General features: G+C 39.0%; 1 long non-coding RNA gene across 2 annotated transcripts; it reads left to right on the forward strand.

Moving 5' to 3' along the window:
* Positions 1-318: 318 nt before the first annotated feature.
* Positions 319-11,229, forward strand: LOC114010366 (uncharacterized). Of its 2 annotated transcripts, XR_008748383.1 has the most exons (6): positions 319-457; positions 9,518-9,581; positions 9,839-9,865; positions 10,237-10,312; positions 10,478-10,626; positions 11,104-11,229. It is a non-coding gene; the product is annotated as an uncharacterized LOC114010366 (long non-coding RNA). The 2 variants fall into 2 exon arrangements; XR_008748382.1 differs by lacking the exon at positions 11,104-11,229 and having other exon boundaries at positions 10,478-11,066.
* Positions 11,230-12,483: the final 1,254 nt, after the last annotated feature.

Raw genomic sequence — 12,483 nt, forward strand, 5'->3', positions numbered from 1 at the left:
TGCCTTCTGAAACTTGCAAGCAAGGCTTAGAGGGTTTCTCTCCATGACCGACTTTATGGCATCATTCCCACCATACTGGAGAAAGCAAATCTTTTATTGTTTGGTGGTGAAAGCAGCTTGGGCAGTGTCACTGATGTGCAGCACTTTTTTAACCTCAGGTCTAAAGTGCCACCGGTCCCACCGTGGGGTACATCCTTCCTCAGGCTTTCACCAAACGGAAAGGATGCAACAAACCCACCCCACTAACACGTCCTGCACTTTTTTTATCTTTCCTGGAACGTGGGGACATGACCCTGCTGGGCCATCAGTGCCACCTGCCTGGGAGCCAAGATGGTGCCTTTGCATTCCAGGCTAGGAACTTACCTTCTTTTTTTCCTTTTCAGTGACTTTAGAGCCATCCTTAGGGAGGCTGGTTAAGCTGGTTTACTGCACAGCTGGTCGCCAGTGGAGGGAAATGGTAAGCTCCGCTGTTGCCTTTGGTGTTTGCTTGTTACTGTGTCGCTCATTTGAGTGATCTTCTCATGCCCCGGCAAGCAGAAGCTATCACTCCACTTTAGGCCTTGGTCTAATAGTCATGCAAAGCAATATTGAAAGTCATTCTGAGATCTGGAACAGGCCCCAATATGCATTTTATAAAAGTGCTTCTTGGCTGCTGTTTCTCTTTGTATGGGGTTTTTTCCCATTTCTCCAGACTGTTGAAGCTCTGAAAGGCACCGATGAGCTGCTCTCCCTCAGTTTGCTCCTTTGCCTTTGGGGACTGCGGTTCATGTTTTCTTCATGGCTTTGCAGAGGAGAAAATCCATGAATACACCACCTTGCTTGAATTGATCTTGCAGGACAGTGGTTGAAAGCTTATTGCTGCCCCATCTTGCAAATGGCATACATTCTGGTTCTCATTTGATGGGGCAGCGTGTCGGCTTGTCAGTTGACTGTAGAACAATTCAGTTGCTCAAAGCAGCAATGCTGATAGGGAGACTTTACGTACTTCATTGCACAAAGCAGTTCTGGTCTTTTTTCCCTCTGCGTGTGTTTCTGTGCAGGCATGTGCATGAAACACAGGTGTCTCTCTGTGCCACAGGTGGGACTGATGACAGCTGTTCATTTCATTTCAACTAGAACTTAAACAAAGATTGTGCCTGCAAAAGAATTAGAGCAGCTGTCCTTGTTTCCCAGAGCAAGCATCCAGGCGCTGGGGAGCAGCTGGCAGGATCAGAACCTGAGCCTGCTCTGGGTGGTAAATCCTCAGGAGAGGAAAGAGAAACCCCACTTTTTTCAATACAGGTCTAGTTCCCTTAATATTTCGAGCAGCAGAGGGGGGTGAGATGGGGCGGTGTGGTGGCAGGAGAGGGACAGGAGAGGGACAGAGGAATGAAGAGAACAGGGGTGGAGCTGGGCAGGGAGTGGAGGAAGGAAACCCCTGCTGAAGAGCCAGCAAACCGTGAAGTATTCCTAAGTGCTAAATTTCATCACACGAGCCTTTTTCCACAGCAAAGACTCCAAAATTGCCCAAAGAAGCAAGGAAAAGAGCAACTGGTAGCAGTGATGGCAAACACGACAGAGTTCTTGGCAGCATGAGGAAGTAGATAACTACTGTAGGAAGTTCTTCAACCTACCCTGATGGAAACAAATCTCTGAATCATTTACGGCAGCTATTGCGTAATTTTTCTGTCTGCCTGATTATCTATCTATTGATTAATATTGCAGAAGACCAAGTTGCAAGATATTGAGAAATATACCTCTGTTCCTGGTAATAATACTTAACCTTAAGACTTAAGTGAAGATTTAACCTTAAGACTTAACCCTAAGAATTACACCTAAGACTTAACTCTAAGAAATAACACTAAGACATAACAAAATGACCTAAGCATAAGACTTAACCCTAAGACTTAACCCTAAGACATAACCCTAAGACTTAACCCGAGGAATTAACCCAAAGACATAATCTTAATACTTAACCTTAAGACTTAACCATAAGACCTAACCCAAAGACTTAACCATAAGACTGAACCCTAAAGACTCAACCTTTAGACGTAACCTTGAGACTTAACCCTAATACCGAAGCTAATTACCTAACCTTAAGACTGAACCCTAAGACTTAACCCTGAGGCTTAACCCTAAGACTTAACCTTAAGCCTTAGCCCTAAGACTTAACCCTAAAACCTAACCCTAAAACAAACGCTAAGACCTAACCCTAAAACCTAACCCTAAGACTTAGTCCTAAGATTTACCCTAAGACTTAACCTTAATACTTAACCTTAAGACTTAACCATAGGACTTAACCCTAAGACTTATCCCTAAGACTCAACCTTAAGACTTAACCCTAAGATTTAACCCTAAGACTAAACCCTAAGACCTAACCTAAAGATCTAACCCTAAGACTTAATCTTAAGAATTAACCCTAAGACCTAACCATTTAGACCTATCCATAAGACTTAACGCTAAGACTTAACCCTAAGACCTGAAAGTAAGACTTAGCTCTAAGTCTTAACCCTTAAATTTAACCCTTTAGACTTAATCATAAGTCTTAAACCTAAGACTTAACCCTAAGATGTAACCCTAAGACTTAACCCTAACACTTAACCTTAAGACTTAACCCTTAGACTGAACCCTAAGACTTAACCCTAAGACTGAACCCTACGGCTCAACCTTTAAGGCTTTACCCAAAGACTTAACCCTAAGACCTAACCCAGAGACCTAACCCTAAGACCTAACCCTAAGACTCAACCTTAAGACTTAACCTAAAGACTTAACCCTACGATTTAGCCCTAAGACTTAACCCTAAGACTCAACCTTAAAGAACTAACCCTAAGACTTAACCTTAAGACTTAACCCTAAGTCCTAATCTAAAGACTTAAACCTAAAACTTAACCCAAAGAATTAACCCTAAGACTTAACTATAAAGCATAACCCTAAGACTTAACGTAGAGACTTAATCCAATGACTTAACTTTAAGATTTAACTGTAAGACTTAACCCTAAGACTTCACCCTAAGACTCAACCTTAAGACTCTACCTTAAGACTTAACTTTAAGACTTAACCCTAAGTCTTAATCTAAAGACTTAAAACTAAGACTTAACCCTAAGAATTAACCTTAAGACTTAACTCTAAAACATAAACCAAAGACTTAATCCTAAAACTTAATCCTAAGACTTAACCCTAAGACTCAATGTTAAGACTTAACCCTAAGACTTAATCTAAGACTCAGCTTTAAGACTTAACCTTAAGAGTTAAACTAAGGACTTAAACCTAAGACTTAACCTTGAGACTTAATGCAATGACTTAACCTAAATACTTAACTGTAAGACTTAACCCTAAGACTTAACTTTAAGATGTAACCCTAAGACTTAATCCTAAAGTTTAACCTTGAGACTTAATCCAATGACTTAACTTTAACACTTAACTGTAAGACTTAACTCTAGGACTTCACCCTAAGACTCAACCTTAAGACTCTACCTTAAGACTTAACCTATAGATTAACCCCATAGAATTAACCATAAGTTTTAACCTTAAGACCTAACCCTAAGATTTAGCCCTAAGACTTAACGCTAAGACACAAACTTAAGACTTAACCCCAAGACTCAATATTAAGACATACCCTAAGACTCAACCTTAAGAATTAACCTTAATACGTAACCTTAAGTCTTAATCTAAATACTTAAACCTAAGACTTAACCCTAAAAATTAACCCTAAGACTTAACTCTAATATATAACCTTGAGATTTAACCTAAGATGTAACCTTAAGACTTATCCCTAAGACTTAACCCTAAGAACCAACCTTTAGACTCAACCCTAAGACTTAAACTTAAGACTTAACCCTAAGTCTTAATCTAAAGACTTAAACCTAAGACTTAACCCTAAGACTCAATGTTAAGACTTAACCCTAAGACTTGCAGCTTTAAGACTTAACCTTAATAGTTAAACTAAGGACTTAAACCTAAGACTTAACATTGAGACTTAATCCAATGACTTAACTTTAAGACTTAACCCTAAGACTTAACCCTAAGGTTTATCATTGAGACTTAACCTTGAGACTTCATCCAATGACTTAACTGTCAGACTTAACACCCTAAGACTTAAACTTAAGACTCTATCCTAAGACTTTACCTAAAGATTAACCCTAAGACAACCTTGAGACTTAACCCAAAGACATAACCCTAAGATTTAACCTTAAGGCTTATCCTAAGACTTAATTTTGAGACTTAACCATAAGTCTTAACCTTAAGACCTAAGCCTAAAACTTAATCCTAAGACTTAACCCTAAGACTCAGCCTTAAAACTTAACCCTAAGACTCAACTTTAATACTTAACCTTAAGACGTAAACTAGGGCCTTAACGCTAGGACTTTATTCGAAGACTCAACCTTAAGACAACCTAAAGACTAAACCCTTGCGACTTAGCCCTAAGACTCAACCTCTAAGACTTAACCCTAAGACTCAACCTTAAGAATTAGCCCTAAGTCTTAATCTAAAGACTTAAACCTAAGACTTAACCCTAAGACTTAACTCTAAAACATAACCCTAAGATTTAACCCTAAGACTTAATTTTAAGACTCAGCTTTAAGACTTAACCTTAAGAGTTAAACTAAGGACTTAAACCTGAGACTGAACCCTAAGACTTAACCTTGAGACTTAATCCAATGTCTTAACTTTTAGACTTAACCGTAAGACTTAACCCTAAGACTTCACACTAAGACTCCACCTTAAGACTCTACCTTAAGACCTAACCTAAAGATTAACCCTAAGACACAACATTAAGACTTAACCTTAAGGATTATCTCTAAGACTTAACCCTAAGACTCAACCTTAAGTCTTAACCTTAAGACTTAACCCTAAATCTTAATCTAAAGACTTAAACCTAAAACTTAACCCTAAGAATTAACCCTAAGATATAACTATAAAACATAACCCTAAGACTTTAACCCAAAGACTTAACCAGAAGACTTAACCCAAAGACTCAACGTTAAGACTTAACCCCAAGACTTAAACTTTAAGACTCAGCTTAAAGACTTAACCTTAAGAGTTAAACTAAGGACTTAAACATAAGACTAAACCCTAAGACTTAACCTTAAGGATTAGTGCTAAGACTTAACCCTAGAGACTCTACCTTAAGACTTAACCCTAAGTTTTAGTCTAAAGACTTAAACCTAAGAATTAACCCTAGGACTTAACTCTAAAACATAACCCTAAGACTTAACCCGAAGACTCAACATTAAGACTTAACCCTAAGACTTAACCTTTAAGACTCAGCTTAAAGAATTAACCTTAAGAGTTAAACTAAGGACTTAAACCTAAGACTAAACCCTAAGACTTAACCTTGAGACTTAATCCAATGTCTTAAATTTAAGACTTAACTGTAAAACTTAATCCTAATTGTTCACCCTAAGACTCAACCTTAAGACTCTATCTTTAAGACTTAACCTAACGATTAACCCTAAGACTTAACCTTAAGGCTCAACCTTAAGACTTAACCCTAAGACTTAATGCTAAGGCTCAACCTTAAGATTTAACCCTAAGAATTAACTTTAAAGCATATCCCTAAGACTTAACCCTAAGACTCAATGTTAAGACTTAACCCTAAGACTTAATCTCAAGACTCAGTTTTAAGACTTAACCTTAAGAGTTAAACTAAGGACTTAAACATAAGACTTAACCTTGAGACTTAATAAAATGACTCAACTTTAAAAGTTAACTGTAAGATTTAACCCTAAGACTTCTCCCTAAGTCTCAACCTTAAGACTCTACCTTAAGACTTAACCTAAAGATTAACCCTAAGAATTAACCTTCAGACTTAACCCAAAGACCTAACCCTAAGACTTAACCCTAAGATTTAACCTTATGGTTTATCCCTAAGACTTAACGTTGAGACTTAACCATAAGTCTTAACCTTAAGACCTAATCCTAAGACTTTACCCTAAGACTCAACCTTAAGACTTAACCCTAAGACTCAACTTTAATACTTAACTTTAAGACTTAATCTAAGGCCTTAACCCTAGGACTTTATTCTAAGACTTAACCTAAAGACTTAACCCTAAGACTTAGCCCTAAGACTCAACCTTAAGACTTAACCCTAAAACGCAACCTCTAAGACTTAACCCTAAGACTCAACCCTAAGGCTCAGCCTTAAGACTTAACCTTGAGATTTAATCCAATGTCTTAACTTTAAGACTTAACTGTAACACTTAACCCTAAGACTTCACCCTAAGACTCAACTTAAAAGACTTAACTTAAAGATTAACCCTAATACACAACATTAAGCCTTAACCTTAAGACTTAACTCTACGACTTAACCCTATGACCTAATACTAAAACTTAACCTAAAGACTTAACCTTAAGGCTTATCCCTAAGACTTAACCTTAAGACTTAACCCAAAGACCTAACCTTAAGACTTAACCTAAGACTTAACCTTAAGGCTTATCCCTAAGACTTAACGTTGAGACTTAACCATAAGTTTTAACCTTAAGACCTAACCCTAAAACTTAATTCTAAGACTTAACCCTAAGACACAACTTTAATACTTAACCTTAAGACTTAAACTAAGGCCATAACCCTAGGACTTTATTCTAAGACTTAACCTTGAGACTTACCCTTAAGACTTAAACATAGGACTTATCCCTAAGACTTTACCCTAAGATTCAACCTTTCAACTTAACCTAAGACTTAGCCCTAAGACTTAACTCTAAAACATAACCCTAAGACTTAACCCTAAAGCTCAACGTTAAGACTTAACCCTAAGACTTAATCTTTAAGACTCAGCTTTAAGACTTAACCTTAAGACTTAAACTAAGGACTTAAACCTAAGACTTAACCTTGAGACTTAATCCAATGTCTTAAATGTAAGACTTTACTGTAAGACTTAACCCTAATTGTTCACCCTAAGACTCAACCTTAAGACTCTACCTTTAAGACTTAACCTAAAGATTAACCCTAAGACTTAACCTTAAGACTTATCCCAAAAACCTAACCCTAAGACTCAACCTTAAGGCTTATCTCTAAGACTCAACCTTGAGACTTGACCTTAAGACTCAACCTTAATACTTAACCTTAAGACTTAACCTAAAGACTTATCCCTAAGACATATCCCTGAGACTTAACCTTAAGACTTAACCCTAAGACTCAACCTCAAGACTTAACCTTAAGACTTAACTCTAAGACTTAACCCTAGGACTTAATTCAAAGACTCAACCTTAAGACTCAACCTTAAGACTTAACCATAAGACTTAACTCTTAGAACTGAACCTTAAGACTTAACCTTAGGACTTCACCCTAAGATTTCACCCTAAGACTTAACCCTAAGACTCAACCTTAAGACTTAACCCTAAGTCTTAACCTTAAGACTCTGCTTTAAGACTTATCCTTAAGACTTAAACTGAGGACTTAACCCTAAGACTTAATGTTTTAACTTACCTCTAAGGCTTAACCAAAAGACCTAACACTAAGACTTAACCCTATGACTTAACCCTAAGACTCAACCTTAAGACTTAACTATAAACTTAACCTTAAGACTTAACCCTAAGACTCAACCTTAAGAATTAACCTTAAGACTTAACCCTAAAACTTAACCTTAAGTCTAATCCTAGAGACTCAACCTTAAGACTTAACCTTAAGCCTTAACCTAAAGACTTAACCCTAAGATTTAACCCTAAGACTTAACCCTAAAACCCAACCTTAGGACTTAACCCTAAGACTCTAACCTCTAAGACTTAACCCTAAGACTTAACATTAAGACTTATCCCTAAGACTTAACCTTGAGACTTAACCATAAGTCTTAACCTAAAGAACTAACCCTAAGACTCAACCTGAAGACTTAACCTAAATTATTAGCCTTAAGACTTATCCCTAAGACTTAAGCCTAAGACTCAACCTTAAGATTTAATGTTAAGACTTAACTTAAAGACTTAACCCTAAGACTTAAGTCTGACTATTACTGCCGTGCATGTTATCTGCCTGTCTACCGATCGTTCCTGCCTCTTGTTCAGTTGTGGTAATTCCTTTGGGTAATGCGTTGGGCTCTAAATGTAGTGCAACTTGACTTCCTCCTGACCCGCCGAGATGTTATCGGTCTTTGCCTTCCTTACGTTTCACAGGGCATGGCAAGGCCAGAGAGACTGGAAGCCTCAGCTGTTGTGTGCGGAGAAGCTGTCAGCCTTCTAAGAGAGCATGTAGCCATCAGGCGCATCGTGGTGCTTCAATACCAAGCTGATACCACAGGCCTCAGTCTTTTTGTGAAAAGGGATCACAAGGAAATGTGCTGATGTTGAAGGGGGAAAGGTGGCGGGGGAAGAGGCAGGAGGCAGCTTTCAACCAATTTTAGGCTTAACTCCTGTGTTCCTGAAAATGGTTCTGGGCTTTGAGGGGTTTGCTTTTTGCCTTATTCGCATCCTCCGTCACTGCTATCAGCGTGTGCTGAGCTGCCAAGAGGTGTTGCTTAGGGAACTCTAGTGATATGGATTCTGTGCATGCCAACCATCCTGAAGGCCATAGCTGTATTTTACCCTAAAAAAGCTTTCCATAATACTACGCTTCTGTTAGGATGCAATTTTCTCAAATTCCCCCCCCTCAAGGTGATTTTCCCACACACCTGCAGGCAGCAGGACTAATGTCATCTCCTTTTGCCCACTTGGGCTTGGACTAAAATCCCTTCCCTGACTATTCTTTAGTTCTTACAGCCTTTGAGCCTTCCCTTGGGCCTGGTTGATAGTCCTTTGCCATTTCACCCTGTTCACAGCCAGCATGAGTCTAGGTACAGACTATCTCAAAGAATTTCAGTTACATGATAAACCTGCTTTTTTGTAAATTAATTTTAGCATTTTAATTGCTTTCAAAGGGAACTATGGGAAATCCTGTCCGCATGGTGGCCTAGCATAAGCAATGATGGAAAGGTGCATCAGATGTGACCTCTATGTCAGCTCAGTGTGCCTCAGACAGACTGCATTTGGCACCCCATGGCATGCTGCACAGCTCCAGAAATTCATGCTAGGGAAAAAATGGGCAAAAATAATAGTCATGTAGAAACATGAGTTAGGAAGAAATGCTATAAATTAGGTATTTCTGTTGACTGAGGCAGCTGATCTTGCTTGTGGATCTTTGGGGTGTGAGCTTGATGCTGAACGGCTCATTTTTCATTTGACATGCCTTGAATTATTTTAAAAGAGATAGAAGCTTATGAAATAGAATAGGTTATTGAGTCTTCCTAAAATGCTCACAACGATTATGTATAAAGCCAAAGTGAAGGATGATGGAATAAAATTCTGTGCTTTATAAGTAAATACAGTACATTTAAACCTGATCTCCATGCAGGGTCCTAGTTTTTTTCTGTTTTTAAAATCCAAAAGAAGTTTAGGAAGTCTTAGAGGTTAGTATTGTGGGAAATAAATGGCTCTTCCACAAAAAATTCCACATAAGCAAGGCTCTTTGAACAATTCTTTTTTAAATCGGTTCTAACTACAACCAGTTAACAGTTTAATGTTGAAACGTATACTTGCTCTCCTATAAAGCAGTATTTCATTTGCATTTCAGTGCTGTGAGTCTTGACAAATTTGGGAAGAGCCCGAGGGAAATTTTTCATCCTGAGCTACAAAAGGTAGGAGGTGACTTCTTTTTTTTGTTTCGTTGTGGCTTATTATTATTTTCTGGAAAAATAAGTCATTATGTATAAATGCTAGTGGTTTGTTTCTTTCGGTAGCAGGATAATAATGATGAGTAGGGTTACAGCTACAAAATAAGCTGTCTTTATCAGTTAACTGGCTACTTGGAAATTAAACAAATATACGAGTACATTACAGGGGGGTTTGTGCTGTCTTCAGTACCAGTGTGCTAAAGATATTTTTTTGTTTACAGGATTTGTTGGCTCTTGAAGAGCAAGAGGTAAATGTAAACTTTTCACTCCTAGCACTTACTTAGTGACTTATAACAACTTAGATATCAATTGCTTATTGCAGAAAAAAAATGTAGCATTTCTGTGCAACATATGAGATCAAAAATTATTTTAAGCACTGGCATAATATATCATGTTAATAGATGATCAACTTCGTATATCATAAAATTCATAATCTATGATCAAAAGTAAATTACTAGGTATCTGCTACTTGAGCATGTCATGGAGCTGGTATGAAGTGTATATTCCTGTGTGTAGGACATATACAAAAGATGTATATAAAAGTCCTTAGAGGAAACATTATTTTAGGTCTTTTGTTTGATTGTCTATTTATCCTATAATATTTGGTTTTATTTGTCAGGGACCTGTGAATTTTAAATTTGGAGTCCTTTATGCTAAGAATGGGCAGCTTACAGATGATGAAATGTTCGGCGATGGTGAGTTTTTCACCTTTTTCTTGGCTGAAGGTGCATAGAATATTGAGCTTCACTGTAAGTACAAACATTCACAGTCATGACCCTCTTAGAATTCATCTTAGAAGCCTTGAAGATTTGTATATAAATCAAATTGTTATACTGAATAAACTGTTTCTTTTTCTCTAGTGTGTGTTCCCACAATTAAGTGGTGTGGAGCTGAAGGGGACTACAATGTAATGGTGATGGAGCCGTTTGGACCGAGCCTTGAAGATCTCTTCAGGTTTTGTTCAAGGAAATTTAGTCTCGAGACAGTCCTATTACTCACTGACCAAATGGTAGGAAACTGCTTTGTTGATCTTGACGGCGCAGTATGTTGGAATATTAAAATTCCTGGAGAGATCAGAACCAAATACGTTGTTTCTGTAATTTAGAGGTGAATAGGCCTGTATCATTAAAGAAAAGACTCAAAATTGGTTTTGTTTCTCTTAAATACAAAGTGCCCCATCTAAAGTGATTACAAAGTCTTAATTGATTTTTAGAAACCAGACTTGTGCTGTTTGCAAACCATCTGTTGCACTGCTCAAAGACAGAAGAAACTCACCCAAGAAAGTTTTTGGAAACAAATGTAAAATAGACATGGGGAAAGAGCTGGAGAGGTTTATGTATTGTCTATCGAATTATGTTCTCTCTAATGCCCTTACATTTTACAATAAAAAATTTCATTGCCTCTTTTATCGTTAAGACAATGTTGCTAGTGGTTTTGTAAGGAAAAAAATGTCTCTCTTGAGTGATTTTTTTTTCTCTTTATCTAGACTAGTTGAATTGAATTGAATACATTCACTCTAAGAACTTCATCCACCGAGATGTGAAGCCAGACAACTTCTTAATGGGCCTTGGGAAGAATTCCATTATTGATTCCATTCCTATAATAAACTTTGCAGTCTATGTTAGAGAGATTGGCTGCAGTGCCCATTTGTTTTCGCTAGGTGGCAGCAGCGCTCCATCGGCCTGACGCCAAAGGGCGGGTTTTCGGGATACGCATGTGTATTACGCAACCTGCTGTTGCGCATGCGCGGGAGTCCCTCTGGCACGCTGAGGGCAGCGCATGCGCAGACCCGGTTTGAGGCCTCGGGGCGGGTCTGTGCCTAGGTATGCGTATTACGAAACACGGCTGCGTTTGTCCCGGGGCTGCAGCCGTGCTGTAATTCCGTACTCCCGTGCCCAGTGCGCTCTGGCAGCGTGCTCGGGGGACGGCAGCGGCGCCTCCGTACCGGGAGGCAGCAGCGGGCGCCGCGGCACCGCCCCGCAGGCAGCGCGGGATCGCGGTGCCGTTATATACGGCGGGCAGCGCCGACTGGGTACGCGCCACCGCGCAGGCGCAGCGCCAGGGCTCAGCACGACCGCTCCGGAGGGTTTCACAATGAACCGCTAAACGACCATCAGCTATCTTGGAAAATTTCTCCTAGAATCTGGAAGCACATATTTGCCCATTTCTGTCTCTGCTTGCTGCGTCTGCTACTTGTTAGGACTCTAGTAATTCTCACAGTCTGTAATCCCTCTGCCCTTACCTTTGGGGACACACAACTGGTACCAAATAGAGAAAAAGTATTCAGCACAGGAGTCCAGGGAAGGCCTTGGGCTGTTAAAATCATTCCAGTAAAGATCTGTCTGTTTAGTTAAATAATCACCTATGCTGAAAGCCATAACAAGGATGTAACAGAGCGAGCACCTCATTCACAACAAACCAGAGAAACTAACAAAGCTTTAGTTTCTACTCAGGGCTCCTTAAAACTCCCCCTTCTGTGTGCACACTCATCACAGAGGGCCATAGAAAAACGTTTTTAAGGAGCTGGGTACCTACCTAGTGATGACTTCTTTTACTGTGCTTAGAACTGAGACTCAAGTCTCAAAGATCAGCAAAGTAAGTGAACACAGGGTAACCGTGAGGGAAGGTGTTAAATAAGTTTTAGTAGGTCTAATTGCTTAACGATTACCTAGATTGTTGTTGATAAATAATGCTTTGTTTTACTAACTATTGTGTAAATTAACTGAAGCAAGGAGTCTACAGCTCCTCCTGAAGGACAGTTTGTGATGAGAACTAGCTAAAACCAACTCTATAGTTTGGAACAAGACCAAGGAACAACTGAGTCTGCATGAAGAGAGAAAGTAAAAAGTTCATAGTGAGGGAGACT

This window comes from Falco peregrinus, chromosome 8, assembly GCF_023634155.1.
Source record: "Falco peregrinus isolate bFalPer1 chromosome 8, bFalPer1.pri, whole genome shotgun sequence".
NCBI classification, from domain to species: domain Eukaryota; kingdom Metazoa; phylum Chordata; class Aves; order Falconiformes; family Falconidae; genus Falco; species Falco peregrinus.